This window comes from Carassius carassius, chromosome 18, assembly GCF_963082965.1.
Source record: "Carassius carassius chromosome 18, fCarCar2.1, whole genome shotgun sequence".
Lineage (NCBI taxonomy): Eukaryota > Metazoa > Chordata > Actinopteri > Cypriniformes > Cyprinidae > Carassius > Carassius carassius.
This window is the reverse complement of record NC_081772.1, coordinates 29,108,188-29,135,057: the sequence shown is the minus strand read 5'-3', so window position 1 is coordinate 29,135,057 and position 26,870 is coordinate 29,108,188. Positions and strand designations below refer to the sequence as shown.

The window sequence follows — 26,870 nt, the reverse complement described above, 5'->3', positions numbered from 1 at the left end:
CAACGGCAGTACAACGTGACCGGACGGATGGGCAAGCTGTGCTTCAAAGATCTGCGTCTTTTTGAAGTTTTCTATGGTAAATTCAGTTTTTTTATTGCTCAATGAAACTTGTCTTTGGCCTTTCTTTTATTTATCCAAAGTTAAATGATACAGTAGTTTGTCAAAACACAATTTAGTTGGAGATTATCAACATTTTAACATAACATTAAGGACAATTTCAGCCTTATAACCACTGGTCTGTTCCACATGCAACTCTCTAACCACTCGCCCAGTCGATCTCAAATTGGTAGATTTCATTCTACTGGCATGAATGTAGTGCCCATTTTCGTGTCTTGTCAAAATATGCCAAATTTATGACTTGAATTATTACATTAATTTGCCTTAATGGCCAAAAAATCTACTTCAAGAATTGTTCTCCACAGAACTCTGCAGGATTCTTCTCTGCAAAATCCACACTTTAACAGTTAGTCTTATCTTTGAAGTATACTACAACTTTTCTCCAATACACTGTTTAAAAAATTCAAAAGTGTGTAAGTGAACTGAACTAGTCCAGTGATACTTTAATTGTTTCTAAGGGGGGCCCGTCAACACTTTAGCAACATTGTGTAGGCCAATACTGTGTGCAGGTCTCCTACCTAAATCAATGGCAAATAAAATGTAGGCCTATAGACCCATTTTGGACCTACGTCATTGTGACGTTCCGATGACATTTAGTAATGGAAGTAAGAGCCCCTCCATAGACTCTCGATAAGATTAATTTAAGACTAAGGCAGTCAAAATCAAAAATGTTAACTTTTTAAAACAACATTCATGGTCTTGGAGAGATAAGATAAGAAAAACTTTATTGTCTGTCACAAGTGACAGAAATTTGTCTTCGACAGGCTCAACAATATATAGATTTGAAAAAAGAGAAAACAAATACACTCACTAAAATAGCCACACAGTGGTACACAGTAACAAACAACAATAACCAGACAACAACAACAATGAACACAGGTCGGAGTTAAGGTGCTGGTTTCAGAATATTCAACTTAGTGATGGCCGTGGGAATGAAGGACTTCTTATAAACATTTTTACGGGCTAGTGGGACCTTGTAACGGTGACCTGATGGCAGTAACTGAAAGGACTGGTGAAGAGGGTGGGTGGGGTCTTGTGTTATGGTGGTGGCTTTCCTAAGTACTGAGTGAGTGTAAATATCTGATAGTGGGGTTTAGGGGGAGCCAATTATTTTGCCAGCCTGTGTTATTATTCGTGTGAGGTTTGTTTTGTATTTAGTGGTGAGTGCATTGTACCAAGAAGAGATGTTAAATGTGAGAGTGGATTCTATCAGTGATGTGTAGACTGTGGTTAAAATGTACTTGCTGACATTAAAAGTCCTGAGCTTTCTCGGATGGAGGCGCTGCTGGGCCTTCTTGTACACATATTCTGTGTGTTCAGAGAAAGAGAGGGATCCGTCTATTTCTGTTCCGAGTTATCTAAAAGATTTGACCTGTTCTACATGTTGGCCATAAATGCTGATCGGCTGGAAAAGCTGTGTTTGTGTCGTGGTAAGTGTTCCTCTGCTACCACAACACATTTCCTTGGTCTTTCCAATGTTGAGCTTGAGGAAACTTGCCTTAAAAGTCCTGGCCAGATTGCTAACTGCCTGATGGTAGTCAGACAGCGCATTGGCACCTGTCAGATGGGCTACTAAGGCCATGTCGTCTGCATATTTAAAGAGTCATTCCTTCACTGCTGCAAGAGATGGCCAAGAAGAGATTGGGAGATAAAACACAACCTTGTGGGAGTCCTGAGTTTAAAAACAGCTTACTGGATTTAAAACCATTTACTAAAACCTGCTATTCTGTAAAAAACCCTTAATCCATAAAATCAGTGCTGGATGGACCTGAAGCTCCACCAGACGGTGCAATAGTGTGTCTGTGTGTACAGTATTAAAAGCAGAGAAAAAGTCCATAAATAAAATCCTGGTGTGAGGGTGCACTGAATCTAGCTGCCTGGTCACCCTGTCCAAAAGAGTACTGAAGAGTAAGAGTACACACAATCACAGGTCTACTAAAATCTGCGTTCTTGTGAAGTTTCAAAAACCTGAAGTTGTCACCAAATATGAATGTCAAGCAGAATATTTTAAAATATTTCATTTTCAACTGCTACCTATTATGCCTGAACACAGTGGGATTGCATTTAGCCTACACAACAGTGTAATTCTCACATTTGAAACAGTTTCGCTGTATTTGAAATAGCCTAGTCAAGTGTAGGAATGTAAATGCAATAAAGTAACGAGCATTCTATCTTGCGCCGCAGCAGTTTGGAATTTCTTGTGACACATCCGATGAAAAAATGGCTGCAACACGTCCTTTTCTCCCTCGTTGTCATGGTGAATCGCTGTTTCCGAGCTCGATTGATGATAGCTTTCCTTATGCTGCGGACACAAGAACAACCTAGGGTTTTTGTTTGCAGGGTAAATCAGCTCAGAGATCAAGGTTGGTTTTACAATTTGTTAAACCTTCTACTTGGAATGGGGCCCAGGACTTTTGACTGATTATGTGTAAGGTTTATATAGATAGTATGTTATTCATTCTGTTTTATTGTTGTGATTCTACAGCAAGGGAATAATAGAATTTAATCAGAACATCAAACGATTTATAACACACCATTTACATATGTTGGGCTCCTGTGAGTTTTACTCGCACACAGACATCAAGAATCAGCATATGAATCTCAACGTGACATGCTTCAATGGTGCAGTGCATTCTGGGAGCCATGGATAAGTTTCGTATGATGCACTCAGAATGCATTGCACCATGAAGCATGTCACCATTGTTGAGATTCATATGCTGATTCTTGATGTCTGTGTGCGAGTGTATATGATCTCTGCTGGTGTTGAACATCTGACAGCGCTTCGCATTTCACTGGCAGCTGTCGTGTCTGTGATTCGACAGGAAGTTATGTGATATGACATGATATATTCATGGAAAACTGTTTCTAATGTCGCTCAAATCTGGTGTGCATTTGAGGCTAAATTTCAACATGTAATGTAAAAAGGGTTATAGGTTGGCATAAAATTCCATGGTAAATGTCACCCTAGGGGTAACATTTTAGCTTACCACATGTGGAAATGTGTAACTTGAATGAATGATTTGAAGAGTTGCAAGTTGGAGCAAAAAAGAACCTTGCTAAATTGACTTATGCTCCCTTGTTTTTAGGTGCACTGAAGAGTAACGCTTTAACTCAGAATGTGAACCGAAAGGATGTGGAAATGGCACTGGGGAAATGGTTCACAGGCGCACGTGATCGTGGCGGGGAGAGGGCTGCAAGAGCCCTAAGAGAAAAAAGAACATCGACAACACAAACGCCATGACTGTTTTGGATGTATTTTTTGGAGATGTTTTGTTTTCTTTTTTTCAGACATTTTTAAAAAAAATTTTTTTTTTATTTATTTACCAGTACGTTGTAAAATTTAAATGGTTAAAGATCATGTTTGTTGTTCAATGTATTATATAATGAGTGTATTTTGTATTGTATTTTTGGAGGGTTTTTTCAGAGATTTTTTTTTTTTTTATATATTTTTTAGTTTACCGTATGTTGGGACATTGTTTTTTAAAGATAATTTTTGTTGTTCCATTTAATATATTTCTTGCAGTTCAAAGCATCAAGTGTCTTGTATTTATCTTGTACTTACATTCATTCTTAATTTATTCTTAGATTGTTTCCTTAAATAAATGGTTGGGCTTACCTTGCATGAATTGCCCAGTTAGGACCAACATAAGATCCTTACAGAGCCCACTTTAAGCCCATATGGGCATTCACGGTTGAATCCTGGTGCAAGCCCACTTTAAACCCCTTTGGGCAGGTGGGGCCAAAATGGGTCTGTCATGAATTGCCCGGTTAAGACCCACATAAGACCCTTACAGATCCCACTTAAAACCCACCTGGGCATCCATGGCTGGCCCCCAAGTGGATCCCGGGTGCAAACCCACTTTAAACCCCTTTGGGCAGGTGGGGCCCAAATGGGTCTGTCATGAATTGCCCGGTTAAGACCCACATAAGACCCTTACAGATCCCACTTAAAACCCACCTGGGCATCCACGGCTGGCCCCCATGTGGATCCCGGGTGCAAGCCCACTTTAAACCCCTTCAGACTGGTGGGCCCCAAATGGGTCTGAAATGAATTGCCCAGTTAAGACCCACATAAGACCCTTACAGATCCCACTTAAAACCCACCTGGGTATCCACGGCTGGCCCCCATGTGGATCCCGGGTGCAAACCCACTTTAAACCCCTTTGGGCAGGTGGGGCCCAAATGGGTTTGACATGAATTGCCCAGTTAGGACCCACATAAGACTCTTACAGATCCCATTTAAAGCCCATCTGTGTAGCCATGTTGCAAAGCCCACTTTGGACCCCTTTGGGAAGGTGGGGCCCAAATGGATCTGACATGAATTGCCCAATTAAGACCCATGCGGTACCCTTACAGGTCCCACTTTTAGTACTTCTGGGCTTCCACGGCTTGCCCCAATGTGGATCCCGGGTGCAAGCCCATAATGGGGCCCACATTTGCCGCCCATGAAGCCCTCATCTGGGCCCCACATGTCATTGCCGGCTGGGAATATACTATACGACCATTCAAAAGCTTGATGTAAATAATATAAATGTAACAAATAAATAACTGTAGGCTAACAAATGTAAAAAAATGCTGTTCTTCCAATTTATTCCCCCTAAAAAACCTAAAAAATATTCTCAGCTCTTTTCAACATTAATAATAATAATAATAACGATAATAATAACAACAATAAATGTTTTTTTTGTAGAAAATAAGATTGTTAAAATGATTTCTGAAGGATTGTGTGACTGGAGTATTGATGCCAAAAAATTTGTTTGAAAGTCAGCTTTGATTGTTCCTGATAAACTGTTTAACTGCTCCCCCAAGTGGATATTAAAGTATGTTGTGGGATAATTAAATATATTCTAAATAAACTACAAACATAAAATTATATACTTTTATTTTTTTCTCACATTCTTTCTTGTAACTCCTTCCTCTCAGTGGCACAGATGACTGAATGGCTCATTATGCAGCTCATTATGCGGCCCTTAGTCTTCTCAGGTGTAAATCACAATGATATTCATGATAGTTGACGCCTACTCGCATATGACTTTTACCAACAAAAAGTGTCTTAGAAAATGTAAATCAATATATTGTTTTCTGTAAGTGAGTAAACAAGATGATTTTCACATAATTTAGACAGAAAAATTCTAAGCTACAAGCTACAGTTCTCAAAAATCCCGGGAACCAATGTTCTCTATGTGTTTTTTTGCCTTTTTCAAGTGTTTTAACATTTTTAGTTTTTCACTAACCACGCATAATATTTTTTTTCTCAAAAACACAATCATGTACATACATGCATTTTACATATTATTATAGACCAGTTTGTGCTGATTACAGTGAGATTAGACTTTACCCATTCAGATATTGATAAGAAACTGAAAAAAGCACAAATGTCAGGGCATGACAAAACTTCTCCAGGCCCCAAAAATACCCTTAGACTCCAGAGGGTTAAGCAGACCACCTTCTGCCCTGTTGTGTGTCACATTGCTGCCTGACCTACTTGCAACCTAGCAAGCCGAGATTGTAAGCTAGCACTGGAAGCGGGTAAAACAGCAGTCCCACTGAGGAGAAATTAGGCTGCCATGTCTCATCCTATTTAATGGGGTTTTTCAGTGCTGGGCCTGGGGACCGACAGCACTGCACAATTCGGAGGTCTGTCTTATTCTACTCACTCTGTGAGCGCGCTTTCCTAATGAACTGACCATCAGAATCAGGTGTGCCAAACAAGGGAGGTGCACTGATACCCTGGAGCAGAAAGGAACACCGCTCCAGTACAGATTCAGAAGAAGAGATGGACCGTAGTGATAGCAAGGTGACTCCGCCAAAAGCAGAAAGACCTTCACCCAAACAGGGACTTGAACCCTGGACCCTCAGATTAAAAGTCTGATGCTCTACCGACTGAGCTATCCAGGCTCTTGTGGAGCGCTGGCTTCTCACCTTTTATAAAGCAGCAATTTTACAACAAGCTGCCCAGAAGAGACGCAGGTGTCACGAGGATGAAAGCTAGAAGCAGTTATGGCACAGAGAGCGAAGGACCATAGATGGCACAATTACCGTCACAGAAAGCTAAAGCAATACTGCAAATCCTTCCGGAAATGGGAAGAGTTCGAACCTGCGCAGGGAGACCCCAATGGATTTCAAGTCCATCGTCTTAACCTCTCGGCCACGACTACGCCTAATGTTAGAAAGCAAGCCCCCTTGTCTGATGGCGCCCTGCACAGGCCAAGCTTCAGAAACAAAATCACGCAGAACGATGAGGTGGTAAAAAATGTTCAACCTTCCCGTATACTCAACGGCAGAGGGTTGCCGTGACCCGGATTCGAACCGGGGTTGCTGCGGCCACAACGCAGAGTACTAACCACTATACGATCACGGCGTGCCACTGGCTCACCCAAGTCAACCCCTGGAGCCCGGATAGAAGAAGCAGCAGTGGCGTGTTTGTCCATCGAAGAGGGACTGGACATTTTGCAAATAAGTGCGAGGACCGTGAAAAATGCATGGATGCTTTGCCTCATGGCCTTCAGCAAACAGCGTAGTCAGCAGGATTCGAACCTGCTGACTACGCTGCCAATGGAATTCGATCCATTGGGAGACCCCAATGGATTTCAAGTCTATCACCTTAACCACTCAGCCACGACTACAGGAGTAGACCAATTACTGCTCAGTTTGTGTCCAACACTGTTGCCTGACCTACTTGCAACCAACCCAGCTCAGTCAGCAAGCGGAGATTGCAAGCTAGCCCTGCAAGCGGATAAAACACAGTCCCACTGAGGAGAAATCAGGCTGCCATGTCTCATCCTATGTAATGAGGTTTTTCAGTACTGGCCCTGGGGACCGACAGCACTGAACAATTCGGAGGTCTGTCTTATTCTACTCACTCTGTGAGCGCGCTTTCCTAACGAGCTGACCATCAGAATCAGGTGTGCCAAACAAGGGAGGTGCACTGATACCCTGGAGCAGGAAGGAACACCGCTCCAGTACAGATTCAGAAGAAGAGATGGACCGTAGTGATAACAAGGTGACTACGCCAAAAGCAGACAGATCTTCACCCTAACAGGGACTTGAACCCTGGACCCTCAAATTAATAGTCTGATTCTCTACCGACTGAGCTTTTTTTTTTTATTTATTGAAGAAATTAATCAATTCAAACATACATATCAATTATTCACATACAAAAGTACATAAGATTCTTTCTTTGACATAAAAAATTCCTAAAATCTTGAATTGACAGACATCTTACTTACAATTTAAAGAAAGAAATCATTAAATAGTTTAATCTTTTAAAAATGAAAATTCAATTCCCAGCTCTTTGAAGACCATTAATACCTCCTGAGTAAAAATATTATAAAAAACATCAATCGTTTCCTCCAATTTAAAATAATAAAACAGACATCCAACATATTTTTCAACTTTTCTCCTAAACACATTCCATACATCAATTAAAGCATTGTCCTTTTTCACCACCACTCTTCTTTCCCATATCACACTTTTCATCAGCATCACAAGTAAATTAATCAGCTTCTCATGTTTATATTTCTCATTAATGCCCAACATTAACACCTTTTCCCACTCAAAGTTTCCATTTCCCTCTCCTCTCAAAATTAAAATCATGCTTTTACATCTCTCATTAAAATCTTTCAGCTTATCACAATATAAAAACAAGTGTAAAAACCCTTCATCTGCATCTTGGCATACTTTACATATTGCACTTTCCTCCATCCCAATTTTGCTTAAAATCACATCTGTGAACACTGCTTTGTTCCTGATAAAATATTCCATATTCTCCAGTTTAGTCTGTACAATTTTCCCATTTATATTCCCCCATATTTTCTCTTCCGTTACATCATTGAACATCCGTAGCCAGTATTCATTTACAACAGGTTTCTTGAAAACCACATCTCTAAAAAAACAATAAAACATTTTCACAGTACATTCTTTAAAAGCACACAATTTTCCCCCCATATTTGCATACACATCTTTTCCTTGATTTTCTTCTTCCATATGTTCAATTCTCTTTATCCATTCTTTAGGTATAGCATTCTTAATTAAATCATATTTGTTTGTAATCTCTTGTCTGCTATAATCCTCCTTTGCCTCCTCCATCACATCCACAATGTATTGCACTGGTAAAAACCCCTCTTTGAATTCATATAAAACATCTCTGACTTTCATGATTCCAACATCCCACCATTTCTTAAAAAAAACCTGCTTCCCTTGATTTAAAATGCAGTTGTTTAAGAATAAAGGCTGATTTAAAATGTTCTCTCTACCTTGTGGCTTAAAATGCACATTATCTAAAAATTTTCCCCATGCTCTCATCAGTTCTTTATAAAATTCTGGCAGCCCCTCCGTCATCCAATTTGTTGTTTTCATCCATAAAATGTTGTCCCCCAGATTAAAATGACTACACTTGTTTAAAAAATGCCCCATTGTTCTTTTCCATGCTGCTTTATTTTCTTCGTCTAGATATTTGCTTATGATTTTCACCCTTAAACTGTTCTTTCTTTGCTCCACGTCCATTAGCCCTAGCCCCCCCTTCCCCACTGCTCCTATTAAAGTGTTATATGCAATTCTCGGTGGCTTTCCTTCCCATAAAAAATCTAAAAAACATTTTTTCAGCCTTTTTTCTGTCCACAACGGCATTGAAGCCACATATAAAATATGCCATAAGTTAGAAACCATTAAAACATTCAAAATTAAAACCCTCCCCTTCAAAGTTAAGGACATTAATCTCCAAAAATTCAACCTTCTCTCGATCCCTCCTAACATCTCCTCCCACATAATTTCTTCTGCTTTGGTTTCATCCCTCCCCATTAAAACACCTAAAATCTTTATTTCATTCATTTCCTTAAAATTAAAGTGCGCCGTTAAAACCTCACTTCCCCCGAATCTCATGTATACTGTTTTATCCTCGTTCACTTTAGCCCCTGATCCCCTGCAAAATGTTTGTACTATTTTCATTGCTTCCCTTACACTCAACAGATCTTGCAGCAATAGCGTAGTATCATCAGCGTATTGAAATATTTTATTCTCTCCTCCCTCTATGCCTATTCCTTTTATTCTCCCTTCCTGTTCTACCATTAACCCAGAGTTCGAACCTGCGCAGGGAGACCCCAATGGATTTCAAGTCCATCGCCTTAACCTCTCGGCCACGGCTACGCCTAATGTTAGGTAGTACACATAATGGGTTCGTGGAAAAAACCCCATTCATTTAAATTGCCATATACCGCATAATGGTTCGAAGGGATTGTACTGTCAATTTGGATCCATTTTCTTCTTTAGAAAACTGGCCAACGGGACGAGTCGGCTTACCCCCCTTTTCCATAGGGAATCCGCAGTAAACCAAGTATTGACACCTCTAGGGGGTGATGTTGACCACCGGGAGAGCCCCCCCACCACCACCCCCACCTCCCACGAACCCTATAAAGGTCCTTTTGCCATCGTTCTGCTGGCCGTTGGGGGTATTCGCTCCCAGGACCCTATTATTTGGCCTTTCTCCTATTAAACGAATGGCCGGGGCAGTTCTAGGGTGGGCTTCGCATCCCAGCGGGCCGCGTTTTGTCCACCCGCCATATGGGCCCGCTTAGCGGACCCCCGTGACCACGCTCCCTATAAAGGTCCTTTTGCCATCGTTCTGCTGGCCATTGGGGGTATTCGCTCCCAGGACCCTATTATTTGGCCTTTCTCCCATTAAACGAATGGCCGGGGCTGTTCTAGGGTGGGCTTCGCATCCCAGCGAGCTGCGTTTTGTCCACCCGCCATATGGGTCCGCTGTGCAGACCCCCGTGACCACGAACCCATTATTTGTCCATTTAACCATTATCATCGCGGATCGGACCCTCCAGCCGTGAGGACCCCCGACCCGGACCCCCGGTCCCACGGAACCACTATTTGTCCACTTTTCCACTATTTTTACGGAACGTTCCCAAAAGGGTCCCAGAGGTGGGGGGTGGGCGTCCCCGCCCCGCGGGCGCTCACTGGCGCCCCCTCTGGCCATTTCGGGGTTGCCGACGCAAGTCGCTCCGATCGGCCCGCGGTCTCGGTGAGGTCACTGGGGGGGCCCCACGGACCCCGCTGTGAAATTTGGGACCCCTGGGACGTTTCTAAAAAAATCCCACCTGCCATTTATTCCCATGCTTTCGGCCTAGCGGATTCGTGGACACGACTCCCAAGGGTCCGATCGGGCCGAATTTTGGATATGTGTCTCGAGGGCATCCCCTCGACCGGGCACAGAAGTCTGGTGGCCCTACGACCTTCTTTAGGGGTCAAACGGTCACAGAAGGGACCCCACGTCCACAAAAGCGGTACGCGTTTTGACGGGAGGTGGGACGTCCACATTTCGGAGACGATAGGTTGTAGGGCCCCCAGATTTGAGATTCTGGCTTCTCAGGGGCCCCTCAACAAGGGCCCCGAAACACGTAGTCGTAGGACCCATGGAAAAAAAGGGCATCACGCTAGGTCCTCACGCTTTTGACAGCACGTTCTAGGGGCCCTCAGGAGCAACCGATCCAAATTTCGGGCCCCTAGGACGTTTCTAAAAAATCCCTCCTGCCATTTACTTGAATGTGTTCGGCCTAGCGGTTTCGTGGACACGGGTCGCCGGGGTCCGATCGGGCCAAATTTTGGATATGTGTCTCATGGGGGCCACCTCGACCGGGCATAGAAGTCTGGTGACCCCTACGACCTTATTTAGGGATCAAAGGGTCAAAAAAGGGAGCGCTTGTCCACCAAACCGGTACGCGTTTACATTGGAGATGGGACATCCGCCCTTCGGAGACGATGGGTCGTAGGGCCCCGAGATTCGAGATTCTCGCATCTCAGAGGCCCCTCTCCCATGTCCCCAAAGCACGAAGCTGTAGGACCTTGAAAAAATAATTCCCATCCGGCACCCTGAAATCTCTCAAAAGGCTCTGATCATGTAAGAGTCAGAGAGGGCTGAGGGAGAGATTTTGTGCAGGAGGCTCCGAATTATCCCCTCGCCTTAGGGCCCCGCTCTTTCGGCAGCTCAATCGGGGCGGCCCCTGGACCCACCGATCCGAATTTCGGGCCCCTGGGTCTTTTCTAAAAAAGTCCCACCTGCCACATACTTGAATGGGTTCGGCCTAGCGGATTCGTGGACACAACTCGCGAGGGCCCCAGGGCCCCGCGCTTTCGGAAGCTCACTCGGGGCGGCCCCTTGACCCACCGATCCGAATTTTGGGAACATGGGTCTTTTCTGAAAAAGTCCCACCTGCCAATTTCTTGAATGTGTTCGGCCTAGCGGTTTCGTGGACACGGCTCGCCGGGGTCGGATCGGGACGAATTTGGTATGATTGCCTCATGGGGACCCCCTTGACCGGGCAGAGAAGTTTGGTGGCCCTACGACCTTCCTTAGGGATCAAAGGGTCAAAAACGGAAGGGCTTGTCCACCAAACCGGTACATGTTTACATTGGAGGTGGGATATCCGCCCTTCGGAGACGATGGGTCGTAGGGCCCCCAGATTCGAGATTCGAGCATCTCAGGGGCCCCTCTCCCATGTCCCCGAAGCACGAAGCTGTAGGACCTTGAAAAAAAATGCCCGCCCGGCACCCTCAAATCTCTCAAAATGCTCTCATCATGTAAGAGTCAGAGAGGGCTGAGGGAGAGATTTTGTGCAGGAGGCTCCGAATTTTTCCCTCGCCTTAGGGTCCCGCGCTTTCGTCAGCTCACTCGCGGCGGCCCCTGGACCCACCGATCCGAATTTCGGGCCTCTGGGATGTTTCTAAAAAAGTCCCACCTGCCATATATTTGAATGGGGTTCAAATGAATTGCGGGTGGACATGCACCACATGTGGTTTTCTATGCATAATTCTACAGTATTATGGGACAAAACTTACAAAAATGGGTTCCTCGGAGCTTGCAGAGTACAGCAGATGAGACTTCAACCACGAAATCGCTAAAATTGATCCGTCAACGGAACCATTAGGAAGGGCGTGCTGAATAAATGGCAAATGGGAGGTTTTTTTTAAAAAAATGTCCATTTACAATTTATTCAGCGGGACCTCCGTAGTGCTCTGGTGGACATAAATTTTTATGCATATTTTACATTATTATTGGATAAAACTTACAAGAATGGATGCCTCTGGGTGTCCTGAGTACAGTAAAGGTCTTTTCATTAACAATAACACACATTTGAAATAAATAAAGTTAAATACAGTTGCTATTTAATGAAAAGTGAGATACGCACCACATGTGGTGCACATGTGTGCCAAAATTCAACGCTCATTTTTATGCAAATTCTACAGTATTATGGGTTAAAACTTACAAAAATTGATTCCTCTGAGTGCCCTGAGTACAGTACAACTGTTTTCTCTCGGCCTTCCACCCCCCTTGAGCTGCCTTCTCTAGCCGGGGAGGGTGCACCCTGGCCGGCATGGATGAGTAGGTGCGAGGGGGGTGGATGGTACTATTTTTTTGCTAATATCTCCGCGAAGCGGTGGACCCCGGGGCTGAAATTCAGGGGATCCCTAGAGGGTCGAGGGGCCTACCGTATGCGACCACCCTCTAGTTCCTGGGTGTTCCGGTTCCTGAGTTATGCCGGTTCAAATCCCACATTTTGGGGGGCCGTAACTTTGACCCCCGGGGTCATAGGGACATGGGGCAGGTGTCATCGGATAGAGGGCCACCTGTTCTGACCTTGACCCGATTTTGGTGCAGTTTGGCCCCGTTTTGCGGAGTTACAGCTTGGCAAAGTCTGTGACATTTTGGTTAACCAAAATCCAACATTTTTTATATGCATATTTCTACAGTATAATGGGATAAAACTTACAAAAATGGATTCCTCTGAGTGCCCTGGGTACAGTACAAGTGTTTTCTCTAGGCCTCATAAAATTTTTTTTCTTCTGACTTCCACCCCCTTCGAGCTGCCTTCTCTAGCCGGGGAGGGTGCACCCTGGCCGGCATGGATGAGTAGGTGCGAGGGGGGTGGATGGTACTATTTTTTTGCTAATATCTCCGCGATGCGTTGGACCCCGCAGCTGTAATTCGGGGGATCCCAAGAGGGTCGTGGACACGACGTGGACACGACTCCCAAGGGTCCGATCGGGCCGAATTTTGGATATGTGTCTCGAGGGGATCCCATCGACCGGGCACTGAAGTCTGGTGGCCCTACCACCTTCTTTAGGGGTCAAACGGTCACAGAAGGGACCCCACGTCCACAAAAGCGTTACGCGTTTTGATGGGAGGTGGGACGTCCACAGTTCGGAGACGATAGGCCGTAGGGCCCCCAGATTTGAGATTCTGGCATCTCAGGGGCCCCTCACCCAGGGCCCAGAAGCACATAGTCGTAGGACTAAAGGGAAAAAAGTGCATCGCACTAGGGCCCCGCGCTTTTGACTGCACGATCCAGGGGCCCCAAAGAGCCACCGTTCCGAATTTCGGGCCCCTGGGACTTTTCTAAAAAAAGTGGTCCGCAGATGATCCGCAGTCATTGTGTGAACATAATGGTCAAATGGACAAATAGTGGGTTCGTGGGACCCAGGGTGGGGGTCCGCAAGTGGTCCGCAGATGATCCGCAGTCATTGTGTGAATATAATGGTCAAATGGACAAATAGTGGGTTTGTGGGACCCAGGGTGGGGGTCCGCAAGTGGTCCGCAGATGATCCGCAGTCATTGTGTAAATATAATGGTCAAATGGACAAATACTAGGTTCGTGGGACCCAGGGTGGGGGTCCGCAAGGGGTCCGCAGATGATCCGCAGTCATTGTGTGAATATAATGGTCAAATGGACAAATAATGGGTTCGTGGGACCCGGGTTGGGGGTCCGACGGGGGTCCGCACCGGTTCTGTGGTCATTCTGTAACTTTAAAGGTCAAATGGACAAATATTGGTTTCGTGGGCAAAAAAATCGTCCATCCCCCATTCGGGTAAATGCCACTGTTTTAAACCTGAGGTGTACTGCTCCGTGCGCCACCCTGTGGAGAAGTGCTGAATGGCATTTAGGGCCCTCAAATTTGGGTAAGCTTCCGCGAGGCCCCTCGGGGGTCCAGATCCTCCCCCTCGCCGGTCAGGGGTCTCCCGTGGGCCAGCGCAGTCGGCAGACATTGACACCGCGTCCTGCAAAAATTTTTTGGGGTCAGCGCGCAGGTCCCCTTAACCCACGTACACAAGCCCTCAAACTTATACCTGAATGGACGCTCCAAAAAAAAAAAAGGGCTGACCATAAGAATCAGGTGTGCTGAACAAGCCAACCAATTTCTGCTCAGTTTGTGTCCAACACTGCTGCCCTACTTGCAACCAACCCAGCTCAGTCAGCAAGCGGAGATTGCAAGCTAGCCCTGCAAGCGGGTAAAACAGCGATCCCACTGGGGACTGACAGCACTGCACAATTGGGAAGTCTGTCTTATTCTTCTCACTCTTTGAGCACTCTTTCCTAAAGGGCTGACCATCAGAATCAGGTGTGCCGATTAAGGGAGGTGCACTGATACCCTGGAGCAGGAAGGAACACCGCTCCAGTACAGATTCAGAAGAAGAGATGGACCGTAGTGATAGCAGGGTGACTCAGCCAAAAGCAGACAGACCTTCGCCCAAACAGGGACTTGAACCCTGGACCCTCAGATTAAAAATCTGATGCTCTACCGACTGAGCTATCCGGGCTCTTGTGGAGCACTGGCTTCTCACCTTTTATAAAGCAGCAGTTTTACAACAAGCTGCCCAGAAGAGACGCAGGTGTCACGAGGATGAAAGCTAGAAGCAGTTATGGCACAGAGAGCGAAGGACCATAGAAGGCACAATTACCGTCACAGAAAGCTAAAGCAATACTGCAAAGCCCTCCCGTAGTCGGCAGGGTTCGAACCTGCGCGGGGAGACCCCAATGGATTTCAAGTCCATCGCCTTAACCTCTCGGCCACGACTACGCCTAATCTTAGAAAGCAAGCCCCCTTGTCTGGTGGCGCCCTGCACAGGCCAAGCTTCAGAAACAAAATCACGCAGAAAGATGAGGTGGTAAAAATTTTTTCAACCTTTCCGTATACTCAACTGCAAAGCCACAACGGTTGCTGCGGCCACAACGCAAAGTATTAACCACTATACGATCACGCCGTGCCACTGGCTCACCCAAGAGAACCCCTGGAGCCCGGATACAAGAAGCAGCAGCGGCGTGTTTGTCAATCGAAGAGGGACTGGACATTTCGCAAATAAGTGTGAGGACCATGAAAAATGCATGGATGCTTTGCCTCATGGCCTTCAGCAAAAAGTTTAGTCGGCTGGATTTGAACTTGCGAGGGGAGACCCCAATGGATTTCTAGTCCATCGCCTTAACCACTCGGCCACGACTACGGGAGCAGACCAATTTCTGCTCAGTTTGTGTCCAACACTGCTGCCTGACCTACTTGCAACCAACCCAGCTCAGTCAGCAAGCGGAGATTGCAAGATAGCCCTGCAAGCGGGTAAAACAGCGGTCCCACTGAGGAGAAATAAGCCTGCCATGTCTCATCCTATGTAATGGGGTTTTTCAGTACTGACCCTGGGGACCGACAGCACTGCACAATTGGGAAGTCTGTCTTATTCTACTCACTCTGTGAGCACTCTTTCCTAAAGGGCTGACCATCAGAATCAGGTGTGCCCAACAAGGGAGATGCACTGATCCCCGGGAGCAGGAAGGAACATCGCTCTAGTACAGAGTCAGCAGATGAGATGGACCATAGTGATAGCAAGCTGAGGCCTACAAAAAGAAGACTGACCTTCGCCCAAACAGGGACTTGAATTAAGCAGGCCACCTTCTGCCATGTTGTGTGAAACACTGCTGCCTGACCTACATGCAACCTAGCAAGCGGAGATTGTAAGCTAGCCCTGGAAGCGGCTAAAACAGCAGTCCCACTGAGGAGAAATCAGGCTGCCATGTCTCATCCTATGTAATGGGGTTTTTCAGTACTGGCCCTGGGGACCGACAGCACTGCACAAATGGGAGGTCTTTCTTATTCTACTCACTCCGTGAGCACTCTTTCCTAAAGGGCTGACCATCAGAATCATGTGTGCCGAACAAGGGAGATGCACTGATCCCCGGGAGAAGGAAGGAACATCGCTCTAATACAGAGTCAGCAGAAGAGATGGACCCGTAGTGATAGCAAGCTGAGGCCTCCAAAAAGTAGACTGACCTTCGCCCAATCAGGGACTTGAATTAAGCAGACCACCTTCTGCCCTGTTGTGTGTCACATTGCTGCCTGACCTACTTGCAACCTAGCAAGCCGAGATTGTAAGCTAGCCCTGGAAGCGGGTAAAACAGCAGTCCCACTGAGGAGAAATCAGGCTACCATTTCTCATCCTATGTAATGGGGCTTTTCAGTGCTGGGCCTGGGGACCGACAGCACTGCACAATTCAGAGGTCTGTCTTATTCTACTCACTCTGTGAGCACGCTTTCCTAACGAGCTGACCATCAGAATCAGGTGTGCCAAACAAGGGAGGTGCACTGATACCCTGGAGCAGGAAGGAACACCGCTCCAGTACAGATTCAGAAGAAGAGATGGACCGTAGTGATAGCAAGGTGACTCCGCCAAGAGCAGACAGAACTTCGCCCAAACAGGGACTTGAACCCCAGACCCTCAGATTAAAAGTCTGATGCTCTACTGACTGAGCTATCCGGGCTCTTGTGGAGCACTGGCTTCTCACCTTTTCTAAAGCAGGAGTTTTACAACAAGCTGCCCAGAAGAGACGCAGGTGTCACGAGGATGAAAGCTAGAAGCAGTTATGGCACAGAGAGCGAAGGACCATAGAAAGCACAATTATCGTCACAGAAAGCTAAAGCAATACTGCAAAGCCCTCCCGTAGTCGGCAGGGTTCGAACCTGCGCGGGGAGACACCAATGGATTTCAAGTCCATCGCCTTAACCTCTCGGCCACGACTACGCCAAATGTTAGAAAGCAATCCCCCTTGTCTGATGGCGCCCTGCACAGGCCAAGCTTCAGAAACAAAATCACGCAGAAAGATGAGGTGGTAAAAAATGTTCAACCTTCCCGTATACTCAACGGCAAAGGGTTGCCGTGACCCAGATTCGAACCGGGGTTGCTGCTGCCACAACGCAGAGTTCTAACCAATATACGATCACGGTGTGCCACTGGCTCACCCAAGACAACCCCTGGAGCCCAGATACAAGAAGCAGCAGCGGCGTGTTTGTCCATCGAAGAGGGACTGGACATTTCGCAAATAAGTGCGAGGACCGTGAAAAATGCATGGATGCTTTGCCTCATGGCCTTCAGCAAACAGCGTAGTCAGCAGGATTCGAACCTGCGCGGGGAGACCCCAATGGATTTCAAATCCATCACCTTAACCACTCGGCCACGACTACGGGAGTAGACCAATTACTGCTCAGTTTGTGCGCGGGGAGACACCAATGGATTTCAAGTCCATCAATGTCAATGTCAATGTCAATGTCACCTTTATTTATATAGCGCTTTAAACAAAATACATTGCATCAAAGCAACTGAACAACATTCATTAGGAAAACAGTGTCAATAATGCAAAAATGAGAGTTAAAGGCAGTTCATCATTGGATTCAGTTATGTCATCTCTGTTCAGTTAAATAGTGTCTGTGCATTTATTTGCAATCAAGTCAACGATATCGCTGTAGATGAAGTGTCCCCAACTAAGCAAGCCAGAGGCGACAGCGGCAAGGAACCGAAACTCCATCGGTGACAGAATGGAGAAAAAAACCTTGGGAGAAACCAGGCTCAGTTGGGGGGCCAGTTCTCCTCTGACCAGACGAAACCAGTAGTTCAATTCCAGGCTGCAGCAAAGTCAGATTGTGCAGAAGAATCATCTGTTTCCTGTGGTCTTGTCCTGGTGCTCCTCTGAGACAAGGTCTTTACAGGGGATCTGTATCTGGGGCTCTAGTGGTCCTGGTCTCCGCTGTCTTTCAGGGATGTAGAGGTCCTTTCTAGGTGCTGATCCACCATCTGGTCTGGATACGTACTGGATCCGGGTGACTGCAGTGACCCTCTGATCTGGACACAGACTGGATCTGGTGGCCACGGTGACCTCGGAACAAGAGAGAAACAGACAAATATTAGCGTAGATGCCATTCTTCTAATGATGTAGCAAGTACATAGGTTGTTATGGGAAGTGTTTCCGGTTCCGGTTTACCTAATTAATGCAGCCTAAAAATCCTTTAACGGATTTGGATAATAAAAGCATATTAGTATGTTATGTGTATGCCAGGTTAAAGAGATGGGTCTTTAATTTAGATTTAAACTGCAAGAGTGTGTCTGCCTCCCGAACAATGTTAGGTAGGTTATTCCAGAGTTTGGGCGCCAAATAGGAAAAGGATCTGCCGCCTGCAGTTGATTTTGATATTCTAGGTATTATCAAATTGCCTGAGTTTTGAGAACGTAGCGGATGTAGAGGATTATAATGTAAAAGGAGCTCATTCAAATACTTAGGTGCTAAACCATTCAGGGCTTTATAAGTAATAAGCAATATTTTAAAATCTATGCGTTGCTTGATAGGGAGCCAGTGCAGTGTTGACAGGACCGGGCTAATATGGTCATACTTCCTGGTTCTAATAAGAACTCTTGCTGCTGCATTTTGGACTAGCTGTAGTTTGTTTACTAAGCGTGCACAACAACCACCCAATAAAGCATTACAATAATCTAACCTTGAGGTCATAAATGCATGGATTAACATTTCTGCATTTGACATTTAGAGCATAGGCCGTAATTTAGATATATTTTTTGAGATGGAAAAATGCAGTTTTACAAATGCTAGAAACGTGGCTTTCTAAGGAAAGATTGCGATCAAGTAGCACACCTAGGTTCCTAACTGATGATGAAGAATTGACAGAGCAACCATCAAGTCTTAGACAGTGTTCCAGGTTATTACAAGCAGAGTTTTTAGGTCCTATAATTAACACCTCTGTTTTTTCAGAATTTAGCAGTAAGAAATTACTCGTCATCCAGTTTTTTATATCGACTATGCAATCCATTAGTTTTTCAAATTGGTGTGTTTCACCGGGCTGCGAAGAAATATAGAGCTGAGTATCATCAGCATAACAGTGAAAGCTAACACCATGTTTCCTGATGATATCTCCCAATGGTAACATATAAAGCGTGAAGAGTAGCGGCCCTAGTACTGAGCCTTGAGGTACTCCATACTGCACTTGTGATCGATAGGATACATCTTCATTCACTGCTACGAACTGATGGCGGTCATATAAGTACGATTTAAACCATGCTAATGCACTTCCACTGATGCCAACAAAGTATTCAAGTCTATGCAAAAGAATGTTGTGGTCAATTGTGTCAAACGCAGCACTAAGATCCAATAAAACTAATAGAGAGATACACCCACAATCAGATGATAAGAGCAGATCATTTGTAACTCTAAGAAGAGCAGTCTCAGTACTATGATACGGTCTAAATCCTGACTGGAAATCCTCACATATACCATTTTTCTCTAAGAAGGAATATAATTGTGTGGATACCACCTTTTCTAGTATCTTGGACAGAAAAGGGAGATTTGAGATTGGTCTATAATTAACTAGTTCTTTGGGGTCAAGTTGTGGTTTTTTGATGAGAGGCTTAATAACAGCCAGTTTGAAGGTTTTGGGGACATGTCCTAATGACAATGAGGAATTAATAATAGTCAGAAGAGGATCTATGACCTCTGGAAGCACCTCTTTCAGGAGCTTAGATGGTATAGGGTCTAACATACATGTTGTTGGTTTAGATGATTTAACAAGTTTATACAATTCTTCCTCTCCTATAGTAGAGAATGAGTGGAACTGTTCCTCAGGGGATCTATAGTGCACTGTCTGATGTGATACTGTAGCTGACGGCTGAATGGTTGCAATTTTATCTCTAATAGTATTGATTTTAGAAGTAAAGTAGTTCATAAAGTCATTACTGCTGTGGTGTTGGGAAATGTCAACACTTGTTGAGGCTTTATTTTTCGTTAATTTAGCCACTGTATTGAATAAATACCTGGGGTTATGTTTGTTTTCTTCTAAAAGAGAAGAAAAGTAATCGGATCTAGCAGTTTTTAGTGCTTTTCTGTAGGATATGTTACTTTCCCGCCAAGCAATACGAAATACCTCTAGTTTTGTTTTCCTCCAGCTGCGCTCTATTTTTCGGGCTGCTCTCTTTAGGGTGCGAGTATGCTCATTATACCATGGTGTCAAACTGTTTTCCTTAACCTTCCTTAAGCGTAAAGGAGCAACTTTATTTAAAGTGCTAGAAAAGAGAGAGTCCATAGTTTCTGTTACATCATCAAGTTGTTCTGAGGTTTTGGATATGCTAAGGAATTTGGATACATCAGGAAGATAACTTAAAAAGCAGTCTTTTGTGGTAGAAGTGATGGTTCTTCCATACTTGTAACAAGAAGTAGAATTTACAATTTTGGCTATATGAATTTTGCAAAGAACTAAATAATGATCTGAGATATCATCACTTGGCTGAATAATTTCAACACCATCAACATCAATTCCATGTGACAGTATTAAATCTAGAGTATGATTTCGACAATGAGTAGGTCCTGAAACGTGTTGTCTCACACCAATAGAGTTCAGAATGTCTATAAATGCTGATCCCAATGCATTGTTTTCATTATCAACATGGATATTAAAATCACCAACTATTAAAACTTTATCTGCAGCCAGAACTAACTTGGATGTAAAATCACCAAACTCTTTAATAAAGTCTGTATGGTGCCCTGGTGGCCTGTATACAGTAGCCAGTACAAACATAACAGGGGATTTATCATTAACATTTGTTTCTTTGGATAATGTTATATGAAGTACCATTACTTCAAATGAGTTATACTTGAAGCCTGCCCTCTGAGAAATCCTGAAAACGTTGTTATAAATTGAAGCAAGACCTCCACCTTTGCCTTTTAGACGTGGCTCATGTTTATAACAGTAATCTTGGGGGGTGGACTCATTTAAAATAATGTAATCATCAGGTTTTAGCCAGGTTTCTGTCAAACAGAGTACATCTATATTATGATCAGTGATCATATTATTTACAAAAAGTGTTTTCGTAGAAAGGGATCTGATATTCAATAAGCCAAGCTTTATCATTTGTTTATCCATATTGCTTCTGTTTTTTATTTGTTGAACCTCAATTAAATTGTTAATCTTAACTTGGTTTGGACGTTTTTTGTATTTTCTAGTTCGGGGAACAGACACAGTCTCTATAGTGTGATATCTAGGTGAAAAAGTCTCTATGTGCTGAGAATTAACTGACCTCTGTGACGGGAGGCAGCTAGCAGACGGTCGGTTTAGCCAGTCTGTCTGCTTCCTGACCTGGGCCCCAGTTAGTCAAGTATAAACACAAAGACTATTTGCCATATTTCTAGAGAGAAGAGTGGCGCCACCCCAGGAGGGATGAAGACCATCTCTTTTAAACAGGTCAGGTCTGCCCCAAAAGCTCGTCCAATTGTCTATGAAACCTATGTTATTCTTTGGGCACCACTTAGACATCCAGCCATTGAGTGATGACAATCTGCTATGCATCTCATCACCACGGTAAGCAGGGAGGGGACCAGAGCATATTACAGTGTCTGACATCGTGCTTGCAAGTTCACACACCTCTTTAATGTTATTTTTAGTGATCTCCGACTGGCGAAGTCGAACATCATTAGCGCCGGCATGAATAACAATCTTACTGTATTTACGTTTAGCATTAGCCAGCACTTTTAAATTTGCCAAGATGTCAGGCGCTCTGGCTCCCGGTAAACATTTGACTATGGTGGCTGGTGTCTCTATATTCACGTTCCGTACAATAGAATCACCAATAACTAGAGCACTTTCATCAGGTTTCTCAGTGGGTGAATCACTGAGTGGGGAGAACCTGTTTAATGTTTTGATCGGAACAGAAGAGCGGTGTTTTGACCCACGACTACGCTGCCTCACCGTCACCCAGTTGCCCTGCTGCTGGGGCTCTGTTTCCGGAACCGAACAATGTACAGGAATCCCTGAGCTAGACGCATCCAAAGCTGTATCTAGAGCCCTAACATTCTTACTGTCCTCAATTAAAGTTTGGATGCGTGTCTCTAATTCTGAAATCTTCTCTGTCAGCCTAACTATTTCCCTGCATTTATCACATGTGAATCCCTCATCAGCGACAGAGATAGATAAACTGTACATGTGGCAAGAGGTGCAAGAAACAATGATAGGAGAAGCCATTACTCACCGTGCTTGATGAAAATTCTTACTGCGGTTGTTTGATGAACTTGTGAAAAACCAAAAGAACGCGCCGAATGTCCAAAAAAGGAACCTGTAACATGGCTGACTGCTCTACGCCCCTCTACTACGAGAGCTGTAGTGATAGCGGTTGCCAGATAACAAGAGTTTAAATCCTATAAATCCATCGCCTTAACCTCTCGGCCACGACTACGCCAAATGTTAGAAAGCAAGCCCCCTTGTCTGATGGCGCCCTGCACAGGCCAAGCTTCAGAAAAAAAATCACGCAGAAAGATGAAGTGGTAAAAAATTTTCAACCTTCCCGTATACTCAACGGCAAAGGGTTGCGGTGACTCGGATTAGAACCGGGGTTGCTGCTGCCACAACGCAGAGTTCTAACCAATATACGATCACGGCGTGCCACTGGCTCACCCAAGACAACCCCTGGAGCCCAGATACAAGAAGCAGCAGCGGCGTGTTTGTCCATCGAAGAGGGACTGGACATTTCGCAAATAAGTGCGAGGACCGTGAAAAATGCATGGATGCTTTGCCTCATGGCCTTCAGCAAACAGCGTAGTCAGCAGGATTCGAACCTGCGTGGGGAGACCCCAATGGATTTCAAATCCATCGCCTTAACCACTCGGCCACGACTACGGGAGTAGACCAATTTCTGCACAGTTTGTGTTCAACACTGCTGCCTGACCTACTTGCAACCAACCCAGCTCAGTCAGCAAGCGGAGATTGCAAGCTAGCCCTGCAAGCGGGTAAAACAGCGATCCCACTGAGGAGAAATCAGGCTGCCATGTCTCATCCTATGTAATGGGGTTTTTCAGTACTGGCCCTGGGGACCGACAGCACTGCACAATTGGGAAGTCTGTCTAGAGTTTAATACACCTTCTGGTGCTACTTGGACACGTCATCAGTGAAAAACCCGAGGTCATAGGGTGTTTCGGGTCTTTAATCTTCATACACCCTCACCCGGGCGACCCAGCCGGGGGTGATCAGTCCCCGGCTTGTGTCCAAGTGGCATGTTGCTCCACGGATCCCCCCTACGGATCTACAGCCACCGAGAAGCCCTTTCTGCGGCCTCTAAGATGTTTGCGGTGGCTTTTTTCAATTGCAGTCCTTTCACTCCAAGGAGTTTGAGGGTTCGCAGCAGTGAGTGGCCAGCGAAGCCTCGGCACCCGACCTCGACTGGCTCGCAGCGAGTTTTCCAGCCATTGTTCCGGCACTCCGAGCTGAGCCCTGCGTAGTTAGCCCTCTTGCGCTCGTGGGCCTCTTCAATATGGTCTTCCCAGGGGACAGTTAGTTCCAGGATATCCACTTGCTTGGTAGACTCAGATGTTAGCACCATGTCTGGGCGGAGAGAAGTGGCTGTGATGTTGCCTGGGAACTTAAGCTGCCTTCCAAGGTCAACCTGAAGCTGCCAATCACGAGCAGTGGAGAGGAGCCCCCCCGTAGAGCTAGGCCGGTGGAATTGTTCCTTCTGCCCAGCTCTAATGAAGGTGATTGTCTGTTTGGGGGCTACCTGGGTCTTGCTGAGCTGGATCGCTGTGCAGATGGAGTCCGCCAAAGCCTTTAGCACCTGGTCGTGGCGCCAGCGGTACCGCCCTTCCCCTAGCGCTCTTAAAAATCTTATGTCTTATTCTACTCACTCTGTGAGCACTCTTTCCTAAAGGGCTGACCATCAGAATCAGGTTTGCCGAACAAGGGAGATGCACTGATCCCCGGGAGCAGAAAGGAACATCGCTCTAGTACAGAGTCAGCAGAAGAGATGGACCGTAGTGATAGCAAGCTGAGGCCTACAAAAAGAAGACTGACCTACGCCCAAACAGGGACTTGAATTAAGCAGACCACCTTCTGCCATGTTGTGTGTAACACTGCTGCCTGACCTACTTGCAACCTAGCAAGCCGAGATTGTAAGCTAGCCCTGGAAGCGGCTAAAACAGCAGTCCCACTGAGGAGAAATCAGGCTGCCTTGTCTTATCCTATGTAATGGGGTTTTTCAGTACTGGCCCTGGGGACCGACAGCACTGCACAAATGGGAGGTCTGTCTTATTCTACTCACTCCGTGAGCACTCTTTCCTAAAGGGCTGACCATCAGAATCATGTGTGCCGATCAAGGGAGATGTACTGACCCCCTGGAGAAGGAAGGAACATCGCTCTAATACAGAGTCAGCAGAAGAGATGGACCCGTAGTGATAGCAAGCTGAGGCCTCCAAAAAGTAGACTGACCTTCGCCCAAACAGGGACTTGAATTAAGCAGACCACCTTCTGCCCTGTTGTGTGTCACATTGCTGCCTGACCTACTTGCAACCTAGCAAGCCGAGATTGTAAGCTAGCCCTGGAAGTGGGTAAAACAGCAGTCCCACTGAGGAGAAATCAGGCTGCCATGTCTCATCCTATGTAATGGGGGTTTTTCAGTGCTGGGCCTGGGGACCGACAGCACTGCACAATTCGGAGGACTGTCTTATTCTACTCACTCTGTGAGCGCGCTTTCCTAACGAGCTGACCATCAGAATCAGGTGTGCCAAACAAGGGAGGTGCACTGATACCCTGGAGCAGGAAGGAACACCGCTCCAGTACAGATTCAGAAGAAGAGATGGACCGTAGTGATAGCAAGGTGACTCCGCCAAAAGCAGAAAGACCTTCGCCCGAACAGGGACTTGAACCCTGGACCCTCAGATTAAAAGTCTGATGCTCTACCGACTGAGCTATCCGGGCTCTTGTGGAGCACTGGCTTCTCACCTTTTATAAAGCAGCAATTTTACAACAAGCTGCCCAGAAGAGACGCAGGTGTCACGAGGATGAAAGCTAGAAGCAGTTATGGCACAGAGAGCGAAGGACCATAGATGGCACAATTACCGTCACAGAAAGCTAAAGCAATACTGCAAATCCTTCCGGAAATGGGAAGAGTTCGAACCTGCGCAGGGAGACCCCAATGGATTTCAAGTCCATCGTCTTAACCTCTCGTCCACAACTACGCCTAATGTTAGAAAGCAAGCCCCCTTGTCTGGTGGCGCCCTACACAGGCCAAGCTTCAGAAACAAAATCACGCAGAAAGATGAGGTGGTAAAAAATTTTCAACCTTCCCGTATACTCAACGGCAAAGGGTTGCCGTGACCCAGATTCGAAACGGGGTTGCTGCAGCCACAACGCAAAGTACTAACCACTATACGATCACGGCGTGCCACTGGCTCACCCAAGACAACCCCTGGAGCCCGGATACAAGAAGCAGCAGCGGCGTGTTTTTTCCATCGAAGAGGGACTGGACATTTCGCAAATAAGTGCGAGCACCATGAAAAATGCATGGATGCTTTGCCTCATGGCCTTCAGGAAACAGCGTAGTCGGCAGGATTCGAACCTGCGCGGGGAGACCCCAATGGATTTCTAGTCCATCGCCTTAAAAACTAGGCCACGACTACGGCAGTAGACCAATTTCTGCTCAGTTTGTGTCCAACACTGCTGCCTGACCTACTTGCAACCAACCCAGCTCAGTCAGCAAGCGGAGATTGCAAGCTAGCCCTGCAAGCGGGTAAAACAGCGATCCCACTGAGGAGAAATCAGGCTGCCATGTCTAATCCTATGTAATGGGGTTTTTCAGTACTGGCCCTGGGGACCGACAGCACTGCACAATTGGGAAGTCTGTCTAGAGTTTTAATACACCTTCTGGTGCTACTTGGACACGTCATCAGTGAAAAACCCGAGGTCATAGGGTGTTTCGGGTCTTTAATCTTCATACACCCTCACCCGGGCGACCCAGCCGGGGGTGATCAGTCCCCGGCTTGTGTCCAAGTGGCATGTTGCTCCACGGATCCCCCCTACGGATCTACAGCCACCGAGAAGCCCTTTCTGCGGCCTCTAAGATGTTTGCGGTGGCTTTTTTCAATTGCAGTCCTTTCACTCCAAGGAGTTTGAGGGTTCGCAGCAGTGAGTGGCCAGCGAAGCCTCGGCACCCGACCTCGACTGGCTCGCAGCGAGTTTTCCAGCCATTGTTCCGGCACTCCGAGCTGAGCCCTGCGTAGTTAGCCCTCTTGCGCTCGTGGGCCTCTTCAATATGGTCTTCCCAGGGGACAGTTAGTTCCAGGATATCCACTTGCTTGGTAGACTCAGATGTTAGCACCATGTCTGGGCGGAGAGAAGTGGCTGTGATGTTGCCTGGGAACTTAAGCTGCCTTCCAAGGTCAACCTGAAGCTGCCAATCACGAGCAGTGGAGAGGAGCCCCCCCGTAGAGCTAGGCCGGTGGAATTGTTCCTTCTGCCCAGCTCTAATGAAGGTGATTGTCTGTTTGGGGGCTACCTGGGTCTTGCTGAGCTGGATCGCTGTGCAGATGGAGTCCGCCAAAGCCTTTAGCACCTGGTCGTGGCGCCAGCGGTACCGCCCTTCCCCTAGCGCTCTTAAAAATCTTATGTCTTATTCTACTCACTCTGTGAGCACTCTTTCCTAAAGGGCTGACCATCAGAATCAGGTTTGCCGAACAAGGGAGATGCACTGATCCCCGGGAGCAGAAAGGAACATCGCTCTAGTACAGAGTCAGCAGAAGAGATGGACCGTAGTGATAGCAAGCTGAGGCCTACAAAAAGAAGACTGACCTACGCCCAAACAGGGACTTGAATTAAGCAGACCACCTTCTGCCATG

General features: G+C 46.0%; 9 non-coding genes across 9 annotated transcripts; all 9 read right to left on the bottom strand.

The window, feature by feature from the left end:
• Positions 1–5,942: 5,942 nt before the first annotated feature.
• On the bottom strand, positions 5,943–6,015 carry trnak-uuu (transfer RNA lysine (anticodon UUU)). Its single transcript has one exon. It is a non-coding gene; the product is annotated as a tRNA-Lys (tRNA).
• Positions 6,016–6,406: 391 nt separating this feature from the next.
• trnah-gug (transfer RNA histidin (anticodon GUG)) lies at positions 6,407–6,478 on the bottom strand. Its single transcript has one exon. It is a non-coding gene; the product is annotated as a tRNA-His (tRNA).
• Positions 6,479–14,643: 8,165 nt separating this feature from the next.
• Positions 14,644–14,716, bottom strand: trnak-uuu (transfer RNA lysine (anticodon UUU)). The gene has a single exon. It is a non-coding gene; the product is annotated as a tRNA-Lys (tRNA).
• A 178-nt stretch (positions 14,717–14,894) lies between these two features.
• On the bottom strand, positions 14,895–14,976 carry trnas-uga (transfer RNA serine (anticodon UGA)). The gene has a single exon. It is a non-coding gene; the product is annotated as a tRNA-Ser (tRNA).
• A 1,905-nt stretch (positions 14,977–16,881) lies between these two features.
• trnas-uga (transfer RNA serine (anticodon UGA)) lies at positions 16,882–16,963 on the bottom strand. The gene has a single exon. It is a non-coding gene; the product is annotated as a tRNA-Ser (tRNA).
• Positions 16,964–17,321: 358 nt separating this feature from the next.
• On the bottom strand, positions 17,322–17,403 carry trnas-uga (transfer RNA serine (anticodon UGA)). The gene has a single exon. It is a non-coding gene; the product is annotated as a tRNA-Ser (tRNA).
• Positions 17,404–22,802: 5,399 nt separating this feature from the next.
• trnas-uga (transfer RNA serine (anticodon UGA)) lies at positions 22,803–22,884 on the bottom strand. The gene has a single exon. It is a non-coding gene; the product is annotated as a tRNA-Ser (tRNA).
• A 1,997-nt stretch (positions 22,885–24,881) lies between these two features.
• trnak-uuu (transfer RNA lysine (anticodon UUU)) lies at positions 24,882–24,954 on the bottom strand. Its single transcript has one exon. It is a non-coding gene; the product is annotated as a tRNA-Lys (tRNA).
• Positions 24,955–25,573: 619 nt separating this feature from the next.
• On the bottom strand, positions 25,574–25,655 carry trnas-aga (transfer RNA serine (anticodon AGA)). Its single transcript has one exon. It is a non-coding gene; the product is annotated as a tRNA-Ser (tRNA).
• Between the last annotated feature and the right edge of the window lie 1,215 nt (positions 25,656–26,870).